This window comes from Bos javanicus, chromosome 18 (genome assembly GCF_032452875.1).
Source record: "Bos javanicus breed banteng chromosome 18, ARS-OSU_banteng_1.0, whole genome shotgun sequence".
Taxonomy (NCBI): domain Eukaryota; kingdom Metazoa; phylum Chordata; class Mammalia; order Artiodactyla; family Bovidae; genus Bos; species Bos javanicus.
This window is the reverse complement of record NC_083885.1, coordinates 15,011,373-15,032,670: the sequence shown is the minus strand read 5'-3', so window position 1 is coordinate 15,032,670 and position 21,298 is coordinate 15,011,373. Positions and strand designations below refer to the sequence as shown.

Below are 21,298 nucleotides of genomic sequence, written 5' to 3'. Positions count from 1 at the left end.
ATCAACGTAAAAAAAAAAAGGAAGACAAGTATCATATGATATTTCTTGGAGGTGGATTCTAAAAATGGATACAAATGAACTTCTTTACCAAAAAGAAATGGCCTTACAACATAGCAAAGCACCTTATGGTTACCAAAAGGGAAAGGTGGTGGGCAAAGGAAATGAGAAGGTGGAGATGAACATACACACACGACTCTGTGAAATGATCAACAAGAACCCACTATAGGACGAGGACCCCTAATCAACACTGCATAATAAACTACATGGGAAGAGAACCCAAAAAAGAACATGTACTATGCATCACTAGAACATTTATGCATCACTATGCATGTACACCAGAAACAAATAAACCCTACAACATTGCAAGTCACCTCTGCTGCTGCTGCTGCTAAGTCGCTTCGTCGTCTCCGACTCTGTGCGACCCCATAGACGGTAGCCCACCAGGCTCTCCCGTCTCTGGGATTCTTCAGGCAAGAACACTGGAGTGGGTTGCCATTTCCTTCTCCAATGCATGAAACTGAAAAGTGAAAGTGAAGTCGCTCAGTCGTGTCCAAACCCTCAGCGACCCCATGGACTGCAGCCCACCAGGCTCCTCCATCCATGGGATTCTCCAGGCAAAGGTACTGGAGTGGGTTGCCATTGCCTTCTCCAAACTCGCCTCTACACCCTTACAAAATACAAATTACAAAAGAGAATGCTCTCTACAAAAAGAGAATGCTGAGTATACTCCCTTCAGGCCTTAGTGACCTGGGCTGCTGCCACATCCCTGAAGTCTGGGCAGGCCGGGGTCCCTTGGACTGTCTTGGGGCTGAGGGAGCTGGGGAGGATGTGCCAGCCAAGAAGCCCTGCCCCGTGGACCTGGTGACCCAGTTCCCCTATACACCAGCCCACAACCTCCAGATCCTGGCGGGTCCTCCTGCAGTGAAACTACACCTACTGCACCCAAAGGATGTGGAGCCTCTGGGCTGGAAGAGCTCTGAAAAGCCCCCTGGGTTCCATGTTTCCAGGTGATGGGGTTCCCACCTCCAGCTTCCCTCCTGAGGGTCACCCCACCTATGATGAAAGCACCCTCCACAGAATGGTGTTGCAGGAATTGGGATGTGTCCAGGGGATAGGGTAAGGAAGGAAGAAGGAATGGGAGACAAGCCTTGGATCTTCTGGCACATTCCACTCTAATTGACAATCCAAGAACAGGACTTTCCCTAAGGCTCTGGTTCCCCCAGTAACCAGGGTAGGGGCATGGAGACATGCCGCCGCCTTGTGGCCATTTCCCATAATAACAATTTAAAATCCTTAGCTCAGTTCAGTCACTCAGTCCTGTCTTCATGACCCCATGGACTGCAGCAGGCCAGGCTTCCCTGTCCATCACCAACTCCCAGAGTTTACTCAAACTCATGTCCATTGAGTCGGTGATGCCATCCAACCATCTCATCCTCTATCGTCCCCTTCTCCTCCCGCCTTCAATCTTTCCAAGCATCAGGGTCTTTTCAAAAAAGTCAGTTCTTCACATCAGGTGGCCAAAGTATTGGAGTTTCAGCTTCAGCATCAGTCCTTCCAATGAATATTCAGGACTGATTTCCTTTAGGATGGACTGGTTGGATCTCCTTTCAGTCCAAGGGACTCTCAACAGTCTTCTCCAACAGCACAGTTCAAAAGCATCAATTCTTTGGCGCTCGGCCTTCTTCACAGTCCAACTCTCACATCCATACATGACTACTGGGAAAACCATAGCTTTGACTAGACAGATCTTTGTTGGCAAAGTAATGTCTCTGCTTTTAAATGCATTGTCTAGGTTGGTCATAACTTTTCTTCCAAGGAGCAAGCGTCTTTTAATTTCATGGCTGCAGTCACCATCTGCAGTGATTTTGGAGCCCAGAAGTCTGACGCTGTTTCCACTGTTTCCCCATCTATTTGCCATGAAGTGATGAGACCAGATGCCATGATCTTCGTTTTCTGAATGTTGAGCTTTAAGCCAACTTTTTCACTCTCCTCTTTCACTTTCATCAAGAGGCTCTTTAGTTCTTCTTCACTTTCTGCCATAAGGGTGGTGTCATCTGCATATCTCAGGTTATTGATATTTCTCCCGGAAATCTTGATTCAAGCTTGTTCTTCCTCCAGCCTAGCATTTCTCATGATGTACTCTGCATATAAGTTAAATAAGCAGGGTGACAGTATGCAGCCTTGACGTAATCCTTTTCCTATTTGGAACCAGTCTCTTGTTGCATGTCCAGTTCTAACTGTTGCTTCCTGACCTGCATACAGATTTCTCAAGAGGCAGTTAAGGTGCTCTGGTGTTCCCATCTGTTGAAGAATTTTCCACAGTCTATTGTGATCCACACAAGCATTACTTTGCTAGAGTGTGAGCATTCTTTGGCATTTCCTTTCTTTGAGATTGGAATGAAAACTGACCTTTTCCAGTCCTGTGGCCACTGCTGAGTTTTCCAAATTTGCTGGCGTATTGAGTTCAGCACTTTCACAGCATCATCTTTCAGGATTTGAAATAGCCCAACTGGAATTCCATCACCTCCACTAGCTCTATTCATAGTGATGCTTCCTAAGCTTCCACTTGACTTCACATTCCAGGAGGTCTGGCTCTAGGTGAGTGATCACACCATCGTGATTACCTGGGTCGTGAAGATCTTTTTTGTACAGTTCTTCTATGTATTCTTGCTACCTCTTAATACTGTCTGCTTCTGTTAGGTCCATCCCATTTCTGTCCTTTATTGTGCCCATCTTTGCATGAAATGTTCCCTTGGTATCTCTAATTTTCTTAAAGAGATCTCTGGTCTTCTCCATTCTATTTTTTCCCTCTATTTCTTTGCATTGATCACTGAGGAAGGCTTTCTTATCTCTCCTTGCTAGTCTTTGGAACTCTGCATTCAAATGGGTATAACTTTCCTTTTCTCCTTTGCCTTTCGCTTCTCTTCTATTCACAGCTATTTGTAAGGCCTCCTCAGACAACCATTTTGCCTTTGCTCATTGGCACTTAATATTCACTAGGCCTGGGGGCTGTAAGTAAAAAAACTGCTGCCCTCAAGAAATGGCCTAGGGGATGTCAACAGAAAAATATTAAAAACAGAGCAGGCATTCAAGAAGCCAATTTGAATAAGTTTAAGTCACACTGTTTTAAAAAAAAGTCACATGTAAAAATGTCAACATCGCTCAATATGAGAGAAATGCAAATCAAAACTTCAAGTCAGGATGGCCATAGATGGAAACTCTACAAGCAATAAATGCTGGAGAGGGTGTAGAGTGAAGGGAACCCTCCTACACTGACGCTGGGAATGGAAATTGGGAGCAGCCACTATAGAGGACATCGGGCAGGTTCCTTAGCAATGAAAATGAGAATGAAATTAGAATGCTCCCTAACACCATACACAAAAATAAACTCCAAACAGATTAAAGATCTAAATAAAAGGACAGATACTATGAAACTCTTGAGGAAAAGAGTACACGCTTTGACATAAAATGCTGCAAGTTCTTTTTTGATCCACCTTGTAGAATCATGAAAATAAAACAAAAATAAACAAATGGGACCTAATAAACATTAAAAGCATCTGCACAGCAAAGGAAACTGTCAGTGAAAGAAAAAGACAACCCTCAGAATAGAAAAAAAAAATCTTGCAAAGATACTTACAGGGAATTTCTCTTCAACACATACAAACCACTAGTACAGCTCAAAATCAAAAAAAAATTTTTAAAAATCAGCCAAAGAATAAATGCACATTTCTCCAAAGAAGTCACAGAGGTGGCTATAAAGCACATGAAATGATGCTCAGCATCACTAGTTCTTAGAGAAAGGCAAATCAAATGTACAATGAGGTATCACATCACATTGATGAGAATGGCCACACTGAAGACCCTATAACAATAAAGTCTGCAGAGGGTGTGGAGAACAGGGAACCCTCCTACACTGTTGGTGGGAATGTCAGTCAGTACACCCACTAGGGAGAAGATTATGGAGGTTCTTAAAAAGCTACACACAGAAGTACCCAGTGAGCCAGCAATCCCATACCTAGGCACAGATCCAGAGAAAGCCAAAATTTAAACAGACACCTTCACCCAACGATCATGGCAGCACTAGGTACAATAACGAAGACATGGAAGCAACTTAAGTGTACAAGGATGGATGAATGAAGACAGAAAATGGGGTACATGTACACAATGCAGTATTACTCAGACGTAAAGAAGGATGAAATAATGCCATTTTCATTTACCAGGAAGAAACTAGAGATAATCATACTAAGTGAAGTAAGTGAAAGAGAAAGACAAGTATAGGATATTACTTCCTGTGGAATCTAAACATGGATACAAACAAACTTCTTTACAAAAGAGAAACAGCCCCACAGACTTAGAAGAGAAACTCATGGTAACCAAAACAGAAAGGCAGAGGCACAGGGAGTAATTAGCTGGTTCAGATCAATCTATACACCTTAAAACAGATGCTAAAGGGTTCATAATAGTCACAATTCTGAGAGGGCTGTAAATGACACCCGCCGTCAAGAAGTGTCCTGGGTAAATCATCAGAAAAAATATTCCAAACAGGCCAACTTTAAAGAAGCCAGATCGAAGAGGTACATTGTTCTCACAAGGTGTAAAACAATAATAAAAGCACATGGAAAGATGGTCCATATCAGTAATTGTTAGATCAATGCCAAACAAAACTATGAGGTCTCACCTCACACTGGTCACAAGAGCCATCGTCGAAAAGAGCGACAAAGAATAATTACTTCAGAGAATGTACAGAAAATAAAATCCTCCCACAGTCTTGGTGGGATGTAAATGTAAGGCTACGATGGAAAACAGTACGGAGTTTCCTTGAAACACTAAACATCGAGGTATCATATGATCCTGCAACCCCATTCCTCAGCTTAGGTCCAGAGAAAATCACCATTCAAAATGACACGTGCACCCTGATTTTCAGGACAGCACTATTACAATAACCAAGACACAGAATCCACCAAAATGTCCATGGACAGAAAAATGAAGACTCCACGGTACATCGATACACTGGAATGCTACTCAGCCATGAAACAGAACGAGATAATGATATTGGCAGCAGCCTGGATAGACCAAGAAAGTATCATACTACAAATACTTTTCAGAGAGAAAAGACAAATAACCTAAGATATCACGTACAAGTGGAATCTGTAAGTTCAGACCAAAGACCTAATTAACAAAATAGAAACAGACTCACAGACTGAGAAAATCAAAGTATAACTATCAAAGGAAAGGTAGAAAGGACAGATAAATTAAAAGTTTGGGATGAAAATATACACGCTAATATACATCAAGTTGATAACAAAAAAGGACCTACTGAATAGAACTGAGGACTCTACTGAACAAACTGTAATAGCCTATATGAGGGGGAAAAACAGAAAAAGAATAGATACACATCTATGTAGAACTGAATCAAGTTCATGTACACCTAAAACAAAACACTGGAAATCAACTCTACCCCCAATATAAAATAACAGTAAATTACACATTAAATTACATGAACTCAGTCTAGAGGAAACCAGACAGTGGTGACCCTATGAATTAGATATATGATATTAATGTGACACATTAATATCAAAGAAAACCAAAGGTTTTCTTTCACTCAGCAGAATGCAGAGCGGCAACTCACTCAGAGGTGCCTGACCTCATGTGACTGTGACAATATGAAGAGACGTTAAAGGACCACAGGTTAAGCTGGGCAACACCCTCAATTCAGATGTTGGAAATCTCAAAGCGGTGTAGACACACCGAGGTAAAGAGCAGACATGCGGTCCTCTCGGTACAGGATCCAGACCCTGTGGATGGGGTGGGACCCACACAATCCACAGACCCTGCACGCAGGCTCACACGTCCACAGTCTCCAGGGTGAACCCCCCCCAGACCCTGAACCTGAGCTCACACGTCCACAGTCTCCAGGCCGACCCCTCCCAGACCCTGTACCTGGGGTCACATGACCACAGTCTCCACAGTCTTCACAAAACAGAAACAGACTCACAGACTGAGAAAATCAATGGCTGACCAGGCTGACCCCTCCCAGACCCTGCACCTGGGGTGGCAAGACCCTTGGTTAGGACAGCAGGTCTCTGCTGGCTGGGCCCCTACAGTGGAACGAGTGAGTTCCTATAAGCTCCTGGCTTGGTAGATAGAAGTGTTGGGGGGGGGGGTCTCCTTCCCCCACACTTGTCCCAGAGAAGTCCTCCTCTTTTCCCTTTGGTTCTATGTGATATTAACTTTTTTTTACAGCTGTCACGATAATGCTGAACACACTACCTTGGTGCTGGCTGAGGTGCTGTGAAAACACACCAGACGCTGCGCTGGAAGACGAGGGGCAGATCTGGTCGCTGCTGAGCATGGGCGGTCTACTGGAAGGAGATCACAGCAGCAACCTCACCTGCTACTCACTGGCTTTTTGCCTGATTTGTGTGCCCTGCAATCAACTGCGCAGGTACACCTGCTCCCTTCTCGCCATGCTCATGCTGGTGAATTGGAATAATTACCTGAGCTCACCTGAGGAGTCTCCAGGAGCCCCAGGGATGGGGAACCTCACTCACAGGGATAAAGAGGGAATAGGCACAGGCCTGTATAAAATGATACTGTAATGCATTTCCTAAACACAAGTCAAGTGAAGCTCACATGTATTCTTCCCTTTTTCTTAGCTTTGAGTGTATGGTCTCCCTCTGCATATGATTCTGACCCATGCAGATGGGGTGAGACTCACACAGTCCCCAGACTCCTCAACCTGGGGTCACACGTTCACTTAGTCAGGACACCATGGCTGTGGTCGGCGGGCCCCCAATGTGTAACCAAGCCAGGTCCATATGGTCAAAGCTATGGTTTGTCCAGTAGTCATGTATGGATGTGGGAGTTGGACCATAAAGAAGGCTGAGCACCGAAGAACTGATGCTTTCAAACTGTAGTGCTGGAGAAGACTGTTGAGAGTCCCTTGGACTGCAAGGAGATCAAACCCATCAATCCTAAAGGAAATCAACTGTGAATATTCGTTGGACAGACTGACACTGAAGCTGAAGCTCCAATACTTTGGCCACCTGATGGGGAAAACTGTCTCATTTGAAAAGACCCTGATGCTGGGAAATACTGAAGGCAGGAGAAGGAGACAACAGAGGATGAGATGGCTGGATGGCATCACCGACTCAATGGACATGAGTTTGAGCAAACACCAGGAGATAGTGGGGGACAGGGAAGCCTAGTATGCTGCAGCCCATGGGGTTGCAAATAGTTGGATACGACTTAGAGACTGAACAACAACCAGGTAGCCTGCCTGAGGTGTCTCGGTGAGCCCCAGGGGAGGTGAACTCGTCAGAAGGAAAGACTAAGAGCTCTACCTCAGCACTGACCCCTGGGAGGGCCATGGAGCCCCACGATTACCCAGAGAAACCCACCTCAGCTCCAGACCCCAGACATCTGAGCACTGACATTCAGACACAGGCACGGAGTTTTCCAGGACAGAGGCCAGGCCGGGTCTCCACCCAGGTCTCCATGTCCTACTGCACAGAGAACCCGGTCAGGTGTAAATGTTCTCAGTGTAGAAGCACATGATCTCATCTAAACATAAGCAGTGTAGTCAGGACTTGCAGAGGTCTGAATCTACTCTGTAGACAGAACTTGGTCAGGTTCAAAGAAACTTAGGGCTGTGCCAGGAGGCACAGGTCACACATTTGGGGTCGTTCATGGTTGGACAGGGGGCTCACCCACATGTGAGAATGAGGATGTACCTTTCTTGAAGAAGAAATCATCACTGGGCTCCACACGTCACCCACATCAGGAAATGGAACAAAAGATTTGTCGCTAAACATTCCAACAGGCAAAACAAAACCGTCACCAGGTTCTGTGGCCACGTGGTGGTCAGGGCCCAGGGGAGAGCCAGGAACCTCCTGGAGCGCGGCAGGACAGATCAAGTGGCCCGGCTGCAGCGTCCCAGGCTTCCAGCAGGAGGCGCTGCCCTGGCCTCCCAAAAAGGACAGTCCTGCAGGGTCCAGCGGGTAGAGTGGGTCCGTCCATCCTGATGGTCAGGGATGGAGGGCGCTCAAGTCCTGCTTCCCTGCAGGGTGGTGGGGTAGGGAGCCTGACACCTCCTAGGCTCACAGTCAAGTGACTTCGTGCCGGGGTTGACGCCCATAGGGCACCGCGCTGCATCCAAGTGGAGAATGCGGGCAGAGGTGGGGCATAGACACCATCAGAGCAAAGAACCCACAGGGAGCTCCCACTTGCGCCCGCCTGCCCAGCTCGGGCCCCAAGCCCCCAGCCCTTAATCCATTACCACAAAAACACACACGCCCATGCTGCACACATAATGCGCTGTGCACCTACACCATGCACACAAACAGCATATGTCTGCAAACAGGCGCGCACATACGCATAGCACACACACGGGGAGTAAAATGAATACCCTAAGGCGTTCATTCCTAAACACAAGTGAAGCTCACATGCATTCTTCCATTCTTCTGAGCTTTGATGGGTTTCAAAATAAAAAAGTTTATAAAGTAGCTAGTGGTGAGTGACTTTTGGATCATCATGGGACTTTCTGAAGTTATTCCACAAATATTACAAGACGTGAGAGATGAATGTAGATATTCCCTGGGTCCCTCAACAGAAGAACGGACAAGCAGACCATGGTCCATCCACACAATAAATGTTGTCCAGCCTGAAAGGAAGGCAGTTCTGACACAGTCTACAGCGCGGATGAACCCTAGGGCATTATGCTCAGTGACATAAACCAGAAACGAAAGAACAAATGATGTTTGAGTCCACTCATACAAGCCCCTAGAGCAGTCGGCTCCGTATTCACAGAAAGCAGAATGGTGGGTGCCAGAGGCTGAGGGAGGTAAAAGGGGACTGAGTGTCTTGTGGGGTCTGTCTCAGTTTTGCAAGAAAGAAGTAGCGACTGAACAGCAACAACACACACACACACACAAGCATGCACTGGAGCAGCATTTACAATAGCTGAGATATGGAAGTAACCAAAATGTACATGGACAGATGAATGAATAAAGAAGTCATATATGCATAGAATGGAATATGATTCAGCCATGAAAAAAATGCCATTTGCAGGGATAATCTAGGACAATCATAGTAAGTGAAGTACTTCAGAAGGAGAAACTGATACCAATGAGCTATTTTATAAAAGCGAAATACACGCACAGTCTTAGGAAACAAGCATGGTTACTGAAGGGGAGTTCTGGGTGGAAGGGATAAATTAGGAGGCTGGGATTCATGCATAGTCACAAATACATGTAGAATATAGAATCAACACGGACCTACTTTGAGAAAGGTGCTGTACTACACACTCTATAATAATATGTATGTGATAAAAGCAAAGATGAATCAATGTGTATGGGGATAACTGATGAAGAATCTCTCCACCTACAAACACAACATTGTAAGTCAGCTATCCTCCAAAAGAAGTAAACATTAAGTTTAACAAACAAACAAAAAAGGATTAATGAGACACAGGCTTCTGGCACCTGTCAGAAGAAACCACAGACTAGGGGTAACCCTAAGGTTCTGGTTACTGTAGTAACAGGAGTAAGGCGTGAAGAAATTCTGTCTCCTTGTGGCCATTTCCTGCAACAGAAACTTTAAAGCTATTGCTTATGCTACAGTGAAATAAAAATAAAAGTTTTTTCTCTTTGGCCTTTTGATTCCTTCTTTACATTAGTGGTTCCTGATCTAGCAGTCTACATTGATAACTAAGTTTCCTTCTTTGCAGAAGATTAACCTATTGAGTGTTTTGAAACAATGCAAAAAGGAACAAGCATATGGGAACCTTATACCTTTGTGGAAATAAATGTTTTTTGGAGGAAATAGAAAGATGGCTTTAATCCCCAAGCTGGAAGAAGAGAGAACACAGTAGGCTTATGCTCAAGAACTGTGTCTCCCCCAATAGGGAGTCAAGGGGATCACACAGTTAGGGCTCACAGTCAGAGGCTGGAGATAAAGAGCAAACACGTAAGGATCCTGTATGCTTTCTTTTTGCATTGTTTCAAAACAGTCAACAGGCTGTGTCAGTGAGCCCAATAACTTGGGTCTGGCAGGCAGTCCCAGGAGTTGGATCCATTGCCTTTTGTGGATTGCACTGTGCCTTTCTCTCCGTAATGCAGAAAGAGGGACAAACACATGACAAGGGAAGGTTTGCAGAAAGAGTAACGTAAAGTTAAGCATCACTTAACTTAAGGATGTGACTAGCATGAAATTAAAAGATAATAGATGCAAAGTATGGCTCATGCAGAGTTAGAGGGCGATAGGTGGGGGATATCCCTGGAGAAGGGTATGGTAACCCACTCCAGTATTCTTACCTGGAGAATTTCATGGACAGAGGAGCCTGGTGAGCTACAGTGCATGGGATCACAAAGAATCAGACACAACTAAGCAACTAACATACACACACACACAGGTGCAGGTATAGCTTACATAACAGATTAGTCTTCTGTAAAGAAGGAAACTTAGTTATCAATGCAGACTGTAGATCAGGACCAGTTAAAGTAGAGAAGGACTCAAAAGGCAAAAGAGAAAAAGAAGACTATTTCTTATTTCACTGCCACACTTATGAACACTTCATATTCACAAGGATTGCTGGGCTCTAAATGATAACGGCACTTTAAAATTTTCCATGGGTAACTAATTGAACCTAGCATGTTCAAAAGCAGAGACGTTACTTTGCCAACAAAGGCCCGTCTAGTCAAGGCCATGGTTTTTCCAGTGGTCATGTATGGATGTGAAAGTTGAACTGTGAAGAAAGCTGAACGCCGAAGAATTGATGCTTTTGAACTGTGTTGTTGGAGAAGACTCCTGAGAGTCCCTTGGACTGCAAGGAGATCCAACCAGTCCATTCTAAAGAGATCAGTCCTGGGTGTTCTTTGGAAGGACTGATGCTAAAACTGAAACTCCAGTACTTTGGCCACCTCATGTGAAGAGTTCACTCTTTGGAAAAGACTCTGATACTAGGAGGGATTGGGGCAGGAGGAGAAGGGGACAACAGAGGATGAGATGGCTGGATGGCCATCTGACTGACTCAATGGACGTGAGTTTGGGTGAACTCCGAGAGTTGGTGATGGACAGGGAGGCCTGGCGTGCTGTGATTCATGGGGTTGCAAAGAGTCCAACACGACTGAGTGACTGAACTGAACTGAACTAATTGAAAATAAATAAAAACTGGGCAGACTGTGAAGAAGAAAGTGTCCACAGTCAATTCCACACACACTAGTTAAAATCAAAATCCATGAAAATGAGATGCACATCAGGAATTGTTAGAGACATGCAAATCAAAACCACAGCGAGGGAACACTCTGCACCTGTTTGAAAGGCCATCCTCAGTCTACAAAGGTAAATGGTGGAGAAGATATGGAGGAAAGAGAATACCTATGGTGCTGATGAGATGTTAAAGGTAAGAATCACTGTGGAGAGGAGTAGGGAACGGTCTCTTTTTTAATTTTTAGTAAGACAAACTGCCGGGAGCCACCACGGGAGATCCCACCCACGACAAAGGTCATGTGGAGAGAACCTGACAGGCAAAGGCGGATCAGGCCTCGAGGGATTCCCTGGATCTGCTCAAGCATCTACCCCCAAACCAGAATCTGTCTGTCTTACTATTTTGTGCCTTTCATCAACTCTTCTGACATTAACAGGGGGCTATCCCCGACCACCTTTCTCTGGAAAAAGTCAACTTAGGGCTTTAGTTAATAAGTTTCCTGGGCACGATAGGAGTGTTTCAATTCAAACCCCTCTGATGGCTTTCTAGCTTGCCTGACAGGTTTATCCAGACTCTTGCAGCTACACATGTGATTGTTCACAGCCTCCCAATCGTGAGAGACACGGGAAGCCTAAAACATTCTAAAAATATAGAGCCTTTCAAAGAGTTAAAAACTATTAGAGTACTGCTGGTGTAAGATTTCATTGTTGAGCCAATGCTTGCTGCCAAGTGCCCATGTCCCTTATCCACTGTGCACCTGGGAGTGCATTAGTTAGCATAGTTGGAATGTAAGAAAACAAGTAGTAGCCTTGGAATTAACCACATCAGACCTTTGAGCTAATTGGTTCTTTCTTTGTTGTGACCCACTGCACCTTTGCTCCGTGAGAATGTAACTCTGTTTAGCACTTTCTGAGGCTGACATAGATTAGAAATATAAAGAAAAAACACTTCAAGGGAAAATAAGTTTTCTGGCTGATCAGCCTTTATCAAAAAAGGGTCATAAAATGTCCACAGGCCTCCAAGGCCAGAAGATAATGTACACAACATTGTTTGTGGGAAAGGTATGCAGAAAAAATCCTGGTTTTGCTAAAGACAAAACAGATGTAATGTGTGGGCTGACTCTGCATGACTTTGCATCTTTCATTTCCCTCTATGTACAAGTCAAGGTATAAAAGTTCCTTTTGAAAATAAAGTTATGGGCCTCACTCACCGAAGCTTGGTCTCCCCATGTCATTCTTTTTTCCTTTTCTCTCTCTGTTCTTCTTTCAGGATGACTCCTTGGGGCACAGGGGCTCTCTGAATTCACTTTTTTGCCTGGGCTTCTAAGACCTGATCGGGAAGGTGCCCTGCGTCTTCACCAGGGAGGGGGTGTCCTGCGTCCTCACGCCACTGAGAGGGCGCCTGCAGCCTCCGTGAACAGAGCAAGTTCCGTGCCAGGAGCTTTATTGGCTTTCTGTGTAAACCAAGGAAGATCAAGCCTCTTTCTCTCCCTTTTTTTACTTTCCTTATCACCGATGCCGTCATCCTGAGGGTACCCCTGGATCCTGCTGGGGCTGGACCCTGGCAACAAACATATTGATTCCAGCCTAGGTCACAGGAGGACTTAAAATATGTCCTGCTCAGCGTTCCCTTATCATCAGCACCAACAAAGGAAGAAGGTGTCTGAACAGCAGCTCCACCAGAAGCCGGCAGACAGCCTTGGTGAGGGACACATCAGTCAAGTCTCATACTCATCAGGTGGTTAACGAGGCTCTCCCCTCATAGAAAAGGGTCCCTTAACTCCAAATTCATTTTCCACAGAGAAGAGAAAAGAATCAGACATAAACTATAAATGAAATCAAGTATCTTTATTTTTAGATTTAAATATAAAAAGTAAAGGATAAAAGCAGTAAAAATTACACTTTAAGTGAATAAATTACTATATATTTTGACATTTATAAAACACAGGAGGAGGATGGAAGCCACACAAATTACTGTAAGTGAGCAGCCGTTGACTATGTGGGTACCACCCAAGTTCTCCAGTCGACTCCACCACTAGACTCGGCTGCAGATACCATCTGGGAACCAGAGCTGCTCTCTCCTTCACACCAGGAGGAGCCTTCCTTATCACCGGGGCACGGAGAGAACCCAAGTGTGTGCCTTCAAGTACCTCTTCTGCCAGGCTCCAAGCAGAAGGCTCAGCCTAAGTTGTGTTCTTCATCTTCTCCTGCAGGTTAATGGTGTTAAAATGAAGCAAAGGAAGTGCCTAGAAGTTGGGCACCTCTCCTTTCTGCAGTTGTTTTATTTTCTTCTCCTGTAAATTAATTTTTTGAATCCAAAGAGAAAGGGCCTATTTCCATAGTTCTCCTCACTGGGATTTTGGGCTTAAAAGGTACTCCGCAGTAGGGCAATTGTTAAGCTCTTATCACTATTGGCTGTTCCTCGTCTTCATCTTCTTAGGTGAGTTTTGGGGTTCTCTTCTTCCAAACAAAGGCAGGTGACCTGGGGTCAATGAGTGGAATTTCTTTCTTTTCAGGAACACCCACAACATCTAACAAGCTACAAGAAAGGCAAGGCTCCACATGAAATTTAAAGTGCTTATCCTCCCATACCTTCTTTGCTTCTCATTGTTTGATTCTTTCTCTGTTTCAAAATCAAAGCCAGTAGGGATGGTGAGTGGCTTCTCTGGCAGTTTCTTAGACAAAATGGACCCACCATCAAGAATCCCGAAATCCAGTTTCCATGCTTTAAATTTGCAGAGCTTTCAGGACTTCCCTGAGCATTCAGGGTTTAAGAATCCACCTTGTAATGCAGGAGTCAGGTTCGATGCCTGGTCTGGAAACTAAGATCCCACAGGCCTCAGAGCAACTAGCCCTCAAGCCACAACTAGAGAGTCCATGCATCTCAATCAAAGACTTTGTGGGATGCAATGATGATCCCGAGTGTCACAGGATTGTCACGAGTGTCATGATCCCGGCTGCCCCCATCCCTGCTCAGCTGCTGACAAAGACAAATAAATAAATAAATATGCAAAAATATTGTACAGTCCTGCTTCTACAGGATTACATTTCTTGGATTTTCCATTTGTTTCCAACACCTCCACCACATCTTGCTGCATTTTATTCTCTTCTCTGACTTGCTTCTCAGTACTTTTTAGGATCTTCTGTATATGGGGAAAAGAACCTGAAATGGAATAGATATGCATTTATGCATGGCTGAATTAAGTTCCTGTACACCTGATACAAACACAGCATTGGACATCAACTCTATTCCAATATAAGATCAAAATGAAATTACAGAGAAAGTAAAAGAAAAAAGAAAGGGGCATGAAGAAATGCTGCCACCCTGTGGCCGTTTTTCATAACAGCAACGTTAAAAGCTGTGCTGATGGACACGATATTCAGAAGGCCTGTGGGGTTGAGTAAACAACTGCCCTCAGAAAATGTTCTAGGAGTGTTCATCGAAAAACAGGGCAGACATTCAAGAAGTCATCTGCAAGAGGTTTAATTCATAACCTTTAAAAAAATCACAGGAAACATTGTCAACCTTGCTAAATATTAGAGAAATCCAAATCAAAACTACAATGAGCTATCACCTCACAACGATCAGAATGGCCACTGTCAAACATTCTACAAAGAACCAAGGCTGGAGAGGGTGTGGAGAAATGAGAACCCTCCTCCATCAATGCTGGAAAGTCAACTGGGAACAGCTACTATGGAGTGTGCATGCTAAACCACTTCAGTTGTGTTTAACTCTTTTCGACCCTGTGGACTGAAGCCTGCCAGGCTCCTCTGCCCATGGGATTCTCCAGGCAAGAATACTGGAGTGGGTTGACGTGCCCTCCTCCAGGGAATCGTCCCCACCCAGGGATCAAACCCAGGTCTCCTGCACTGCAGGCGGATTCTTTACCATCTGAGCCACCAGGGAAGCCTGAACATGCCAGTTCCAATAGATTAAAGCTTCCCCAAATTGTCACTCTGCTTATTTAACTTCTATGCAGAGTACATCATGAGAAACGCTGGGCTGGAAGAAGCACAAGCTGGAATCAAGATTGCCAGGAGAAATATCAATAACCTTAGATATGCAGATGACACCACCCTTATGGCAGGAAGTGAAGAGGAACTAAAAAGCCTCTTGATGAAGGTGAAAGAAGACAGAGAAAAAGTTGGCTTAAAACTCAACATTCAAGAAAATGAAGATCATGGCATCTGGTCCCATCACTTTTCATGGGAAATAGATGGGGACACAGTGGAAACAGTGTCAGACTTTATTTTGGGGGGCTCCAGAATCGCTGCAGATGGTGACTGCAGCCATGAAATTAAAAGACACTTACTCCTTGGAAGGAAAGTTATGACCAACCTAGATAGCATACTGAAAAGCAGAGACATTACTTTGCCAACAAAGGTCCGTCTAGTCAAGGCTGTGGGGAGCCAGCTCCGCCCGTGGCAAAGGTCATGAGGAAGGAGGCTTGACATACGCAAAGGCGGGATCAAGCCTCAGGAGTCTCCCTGGAAATTCTCGAGCAATCTACCCCCAAAACCAGAGTCTGCCTACTTTCTGCTTTGTGCTGTCACCTACACCTCTGACTTTACGGGGGGCTGTCCCCCACTACCTCTCTCTGAAAAGAGAGTTAGCTTACAGCTCCAGTTAATAATTCTTGGGTGTGACAGTGTTTCAACCTACAAACTCCTTTGGAAGTCCTCTAGCCTGCCTGAATAGGTTTTTTCCGGCAACATGTGATTGTTCAGAGCCTCCCAACTGTGAGAGGCAGGAGATGTTCTAAACTGTCTAAACACAGATTCCTTTGAGTAGTTAAAAGATTGATTAGAAATTGTATTGGTGAAGGGTTTTTCACTTGTTGGGCCAATGTTTGCTGCTAAGTCTCCATATCCCTTACCTACTGTGTCCTTGGCGGTGTATTGATTGATATAATGGGTGTATAGAAATGTAAGCAGTTGCCTCAATGTTTGTAATCTTGGACCCTTGAGTTAATTCTTTTCTTGATTGAGCCCACCTCACCTTTGCCCTATAGGAATGCAACTTTCTCCAATGCTTTTTGGAGGCTGGCGCCTGACTTTAGAATAATCACCTTTAGAGAAAAATAAGTTTCTTAAAATGTTAACAGGCTTCCTGGCCAGAAGATGATGTAAATCACCTAAACTTTTGCATATGATAAGTTTGAAAGCCTGACTTCGATAAGGATCAGGAACTGCTGTCTTTGCATGCCTCTACCCCTTCCCCCATTATCCTCTATGCACAACTTAAGGTATAAAACTGCTTTGGAAAATAAAGTATCTCCTTTTGTTCACCGGAATTTGGTGTCCCCATGTCGTTCTTTCTTTCACCTTCTGGCTGAATTTTTCCTCTGAGGCAGGGAAGCTTGTCAAGCCTACTAATTTTGCCTGGGCTTCTAAGATCCGACCGGGGAGGCCTTAGTGTCTCCTCTCCTTCGGGAGAACGGGAGGACGCCTGCGGCCTTCGTAGGTGACATTAATTCCCTGCTTTGGAATTTTATTCAGTCTCTTTTCTTCACTGAATTTTCCTACTGAGCTATCCTTATTTCAACCGCTTTTCTCCACTAAATTCCCTCACTGAGCTATCCTCATTCTATTACTCTTTATATCCTTAATTAACATTTAATTAAGCAATTGTCTCCTGATCTTCGCCTACGCGTCTCTCCTTCGAATACCCTGGATCAGCCGGGGCTGGTCCCCGGCACAAGGCTATGGTTTTTCCAGTAGTCATGTATGGATGTGAGAGTTGGACTGTGAAGAAAGCTGAGAGCCGAAGAATTGATGCTTTTGAACTGTGGTGTTGGAGAAGACTCTTGAGAGTCCCTTGGACTGCAAGGAGATCCAACCAGTCCATTCTGAAGATCAGCCCTGGGCGTTCTTTGGAAGGAATGATGCTAAAGCTGAAACTCCAGTACTTTGGCCACCTCATGCAAAGAGTTGACTCATTGGAAAAGACTCTGATGCTGGGAGGGATTGGGGGCAGGAGGAGAAGGGGACGACAGAGGATGAGATGGCTGGATGGCATCACTGACTCGATGGACGTGAGTCTGAGTGAATTCTGGGAGTTGGTGATGGACAGGGAGGCCTGGTGTGCTGCGATTCACGGGGTTGCAAAAAGTTGGACACGACTGAGCAACTGAACTGAACTGAACTGTAGTTTGAAGAGACATTGCTCTGGAAAACTCCCTGATGTTCTCCATACGTCTTCAAGTAATACACCTTTCCTTCCGATGAGCTTTGGCTGAGTTGTAGCTTCTGGTTCAACAACCCCCGAGAGGCAAATCCACTTTTCTGGTAACACCTCTCCATCCAGACTCCCAACCAGCACTCCTGGCCCCCCTTGATAATAATTCTACAGTCAGTTGTCTTGCTTCCAATACATGGAAATCATGTTATTTTTCTGCAAGCAAAGCTAAGTAAGGGCCAGAAACAGTGTCCCCATTTTATTTTGTGAAGCCAGTAGGTGTCAAACAAATTCTCTTCTGTGGATCCATCATCCTCCAGTTCAATGCCTCCTTTTATGGAAAACACTGGTAGGGCTTTGAGGTTTTATTTATGGCTCATTTCTGAAGCCTTTTAATACCTACATTGTGCTTAGTCGCTCAGTCATGTCCAACTCTTTGCAATCCCATGAACTGTAGCCTGCCAGGATCCTCTGTCCATGGGGATTCTCCAGGCAAGAATACTGGAGTGGGTTGCCATGCCTTCCTCCAGGGGATCTTCCCAACCCAAGGATCGAAGCCAGGTCTCCCATATTGCAGGAGGATTTTTTACCGTCTGAGCTACCAGGGAAGCCTATACCTACATTAAATATACAGATTACTCATCAGTACCACTTCTACTTTGAGGTTAAAAATCCTCCAAGTTTTTCCTAATATACTTATTATTCCATGCATTGCGTTTAAATCTTTGTCCATATGTTATTTATCTTGTGTCTCATCTGATTTAGTTAATTACACAGTTTTCCCCTGAATAACGCGGTACTCATCACATACAGTTCTTGCCAAAACTGGATTTGACAAAGTAGGGCACAGGTGGGCCTGGGAGAAAGTTCGAGAGCAGGACTTCAAGTCTGGTGGAGGCGAGAGTCTAGTTCAGGGAACTGGAAGGAAACACCCTGCCTGAGGACCCACCGCCGACTTCAGGCTCCAGGACTAAGACTGCACCTGAAAACAAAGACAATTGCCAAGATGCGCCTGCGCGCTGGAGGCCTCCTGCTAGACACGCGCGAGACGCAGAGCAGCCAATCCCCGAGTGGTGGGGCGGGACCTTCTGCGCGCTCCGCACTCTCCCGGCGCCTATTGGCCGGGCTGCTTCGGTCGCAACGCCGATTGGAGGCTTGTGCCTGACAGGCCTGTATAAGCCGGCTGCTCGCCTTTCGCTCATCTTCAGCCCGGGAGGACTGGACTAGGCTCGGCTGGACGCCGCCCAGCTCCGGGCGCGCCCCGGGCCGGGTTGGGCAGCGCCGGAGGATAGACGGAAAAGCGCCCTGTGAAACCCTCGTAAACTCTTAGCCTGGCCTCTTCCAATTCCAGGCTGGGAAACCCCAAATCCCAGAAACACCGAATCCCCTAGTGCTGCGACCCCCAAATATCTAGAGGAACCCCAATTCCCCTCAGCCTGAGGCACCCTAAAAACAGCACCTGCAGAGAGACCAAATTTTCTTATCCTCAGAGACCCCGAATACTTTAGCCTGGGAACTCTTAATCCTGTCATGCTCAAGACCCCAACTGTCCTGCATGTTGGACGCCTAAAGCCCCTTAATGAGAGATCCCCAATTTCTTCAGCCTCAAAGATCCCAAGTTCTCTCACCCTGTGCATTCTACATCAGCCAAAAGACACCCCCCCAATCCCCTCCTTCTGAGGAACCCCAGTTCCTTCAGCCGGTGTGACCCAGATCTCCTGAAGCCAAGCGACTTGTCCCTTAGATGTAGAACCCATGTTGTGCCCAGATTTTCCCAGAGTACCCAGGCGGAGATCCCCAAAACACTTTTTGGAGAAATATTCCCTCCCAGGCACTGGAACAGAGCCCTGATTTCAACCTGACCCCAGTCCAGCAGTTAGGGGCTTCCAGGTCTCCTCAGGACTCCCTCTGTCACCCACAGACACAACACTCCCAGTGCCTTTCCTCAGAGGGGCTGAATTGTAGGGGAATCAAAGAAACCAAATCTAGTTCACATTAGGCTGGTCTGCCATAGCTGGTTAGGATCCCTCCATCCCACCAATACTCCCACCCCGACTTTCCCCACACCTTCCTGCCCTGGACACTCCACACAAGGAAGACAGACCTGGCCATGGACAGTGGTCTAGGCTATTTCAGCATCTTCTTCTTCCACAGGTAACCTTGGCCTTGAGGCAGTGCCATGGCCATGAGCCCCAACAGGTCCCCAGAGGAGAGCATTGAGGGAGATACTGGGAGAACAGAGTGGAAGCCCACGGTGAGCGGCAGAGTGGCAAAGCTGGACTCTAAGCCGGCCCCACAGGAAGGACATGGAGGTGGTCCCTGAAGGACCACAGACTGCTTGCCTGCGCCACGGAGTAAACTCTGTGAACATACACAGGATGTTCCGGTCCTGTCTGAGACGGTGGGATAGACTGGGGTGGAACAGGACACTAGCATCATCAACTGCTCTGTGTCCAGGGACAGTTAGGAGGCTCAGTGTTTGCTGTTAAGCAGGACATAGTCCGGAAGGAAATTATTCATCCCTGTCTCACAGAGACCATCCACTAGCTTCAGGCTATTCCCTGCACCCAAGGTGGAAGAGAAGGCCCAGCTCTAAAGTCTGACTTATATGAGTAAGTCACTGATGAACTCTATTATTTTTCTTAGGCCAAAGATGCTTTCAAAGACATTTCCATATACTTCTGCAAGGAAGAATGGGCACAGATGGGATAATGGGGGTAAAGTCTGATATAGGAATGTGAAAAGGAACTATGAAGCGCTGATTACTTTAGGTAACAGGAAGTGCTGGGTGCCTGTGAGCTTAGGAAACATGAAACAGGTCTTGGGCCTCAGTGTTAACTTGGCCCTCTCTTTGGTGGCTTCATCTGCTCACAGTTCCCTTTCGTGTGGAGACTAAGGAGGAAATTTTTATTTCTCGCTGGGTATGCAGCTTTCTACTCCTGGGTGCCTGCCAGCGAGGGGCTCCCAAGACACCTCAAGCTGGGGTTAGCGATGGGTGAGCTGGATGCCAGGGAACCCAAGACCCTGCAGCAGGTCAGTGCAGTATGGACAAGGGCTGGCCTCACTGAATGGTTAGGCCCTGTCCATTCAAGACACCCTCTCTGAAAAAAAAAAAAAGACACCCTCTCTGGACTCCAGATGAAGGTTCTGCTGCCCTCAGTGCCCACCTGAGTCTCAGGAGGTAGAAGAAAGACTAGGTTGTCTCTCCCACCTCCTGCCCAGAGAATGACAAAGGCCAGTTCCCAAAAGTCAGTGCAGGGTGAGCAGAGCAAGTGCTTGGGTCTCACAGCGTCCCTGTGAAGAGGGGTTTACTCGTGATCAGATCCTTCTTGGCTAATTCTCTTTCTGTGTTGTCTTCATATCAAATCTCACAAGGACAAGGCAGTCCAGGTGTTCACAGCATCACTGGCCCAGGTGCCGACAAGACGCTCCTTATGGTGTGTTTATTATAGGCAGGGAGATAGGGTGGCTGGTGTGACGCTCCCCTGGACAAGGGAAGAGACCCCCTAGGTTGTGTCTCTTCTACCTCCTGAGATCCAGGTGAGCACTGGGAGCAGCACTACCTGGGGTCTGGAGAAGGTGTCCTGAATGTCGGACAGGGCCTAACTGTCCAGTGTGGCTTCAGGGGGTACTGGCATGAGGGTACTAACCCCTTTTCTAAAAATATCAGACAACCACTGAGTTCTTTTTGGGGTTTGGCTTCAGGTCTTTTTTGATATGGTCCATTTTTGAAGTCCTTGTTGAATTTGTTACATATTGCTTCCACTTTATGTTTTGATTTTTTGACTGCAAGGCATGTGGGATTATTACCAAGTCCAAGCTCGCTTTGCTTGCCGCACAACAGGTCAATAAATCAGAGGTGAGGTGCTGAGGCATGGAATATGACTTTACTTAGAAAGCCAGCAGACCAAGAAG

At 45.9% G+C, this 21,298-nt stretch overlaps 1 protein-coding gene across 1 annotated transcript in view; it reads right to left on the bottom strand.

Annotated features, from left to right (window-relative positions):
* Nucleotides 1–13,152: 13,152 nt before the first annotated feature.
* Nucleotides 13,153–21,298, bottom strand: part of GAS8 (growth arrest specific 8) — a 38,339-nt gene continuing 30,193 nt past the window's right edge. Inside the window, exon 12 of the mRNA XM_061385899.1 lies at nt 13,153–14,368. The gene's annotated coding sequence lies outside the window, so the exon portion shown is untranslated. The remainder of the gene's footprint in view (nt 14,369–21,298) is intronic.